Source organism: Parambassis ranga, chromosome 18, assembly GCF_900634625.1.
Source record: "Parambassis ranga chromosome 18, fParRan2.1, whole genome shotgun sequence".
NCBI lineage: Eukaryota > Metazoa > Chordata > Actinopteri > Ambassidae > Parambassis > Parambassis ranga.
The window spans coordinates 12,522,596-12,523,812 of NC_041038.1; the positions used below are offsets into that span (position 1 = coordinate 12,522,596).

General features: G+C 50.0%; 1 protein-coding gene across 9 annotated transcripts in view; it reads left to right on the forward strand.

Annotated features, from left to right (window-relative positions):
* The window catches only part of rnf123 (ring finger protein 123), a 45,754-nt gene extending 45,590 nt beyond the window's left edge, over nt 1–164 (forward strand). For all 9 annotated transcript variants that reach the window (XM_028428899.1, XM_028428903.1, XM_028428906.1 and 6 more), the window contains one exon: nt 1–164. This exon is cut by the window's left edge and continues 1,242 nt beyond it. The gene's annotated coding sequence lies outside the window, so the exon portion shown is untranslated.
* The last annotated feature ends 1,053 nt before the right edge of the window (nt 165–1,217 follow it).

Genomic DNA, 1,217 nt, shown 5'->3' on the forward strand with positions numbered 1-1,217 from the left:
TGTGTGTGCTGTACTGAACAATATCACAATGATGTTTGATTTGTTGTTTTGTTTGTCATGGATCTCACTGTGGGGGTGGGGGGGTTGTTGTTTTGTGTTTCTTTGTGCGTGTGGGTGCAACATATCGTCAGTGTAACCACATTAAATTATTTATCCTGAACCAAGCTGCTGGCTCTGAGGTGTGTGTGTGTGTGTGTGTGCGTGTGTGTGCGTGTGTGTGTGCGTGTGTGCAGACTGCAAACTATAAACACGTCTGCGACACTTTAATTAAATTCCACTTTATGGATACCGTGTTTTACAGAATTGTCTCGGAGTGCTTTACAGAGACCCAGACAGGAAACTCCTTCACCTCCATCGTGTATGAAGACGAGCAGAGACTCCGTCCTCCACCACAGCCTCACCTCTCCACACTGCAGCAACTATCCTCTGACAGTCATCATGCATTAATGAGGAGGCCGGAGCCTCCACCCATCAGCTCCATGGTGATGTCATCCACATCTGACTTCCAGCCTCTGTAACTGAAGCTCAGAGGTATCACCCAAAGGTCTTCACAGAGTGCTCCGCAGAGCTCTGCAGAAAGAAACCTACAGTAAATGATGAGCCAGAGGACCGCTGGACCATCGTTAAGGGAGGACCAGCTTCAAGCAGGAGGTGTAAATGCTGCTCCTCTAACGTGTAAAAATCACTCCCAGCATCCCCAGCCTGCATCAGGAGGTCCAGCCTGAAGTGTTTCTGGGCTCAGGAGGAGCCTTGGACCTGGTCTGAAGACATACCTGAGGCTCAGGCTGAATGTTTTGAAGGCAGCACTTCTGAAACAGAACCTGAGACTCTGACTCGGCTGTGATGGAGCAACAACAGGACATAAACACGTCAGTGTGTCACCTGTTGGTCCGTCCAGCCACCTGACACCAGGCTGAGCAGAGTGTATAGATCCAGACAGAAATAACTGAGAAAGCAGAGGAACGGAGGTGGAGGAGGTGGAGGAGGTGTGGGGGCTGTAAGGATGGAGGAGAACACAAGGGCATCCAGAGTATTTATAGTGTAACAGGAGCTTTCCTTTTTCCTCTGATCGATGGAGGAGCACCACGTGACCTGTCCACAGAGCAGCCCGCTGTGTGTGTGTGTGTAACAGAAAATAAATGGGTCAATGACACAGACAGGAAAAAGGGGAAAGTTTCCCAAAGTGGCTCCAACCTGCAACAAAGCAGGCGGCTGCG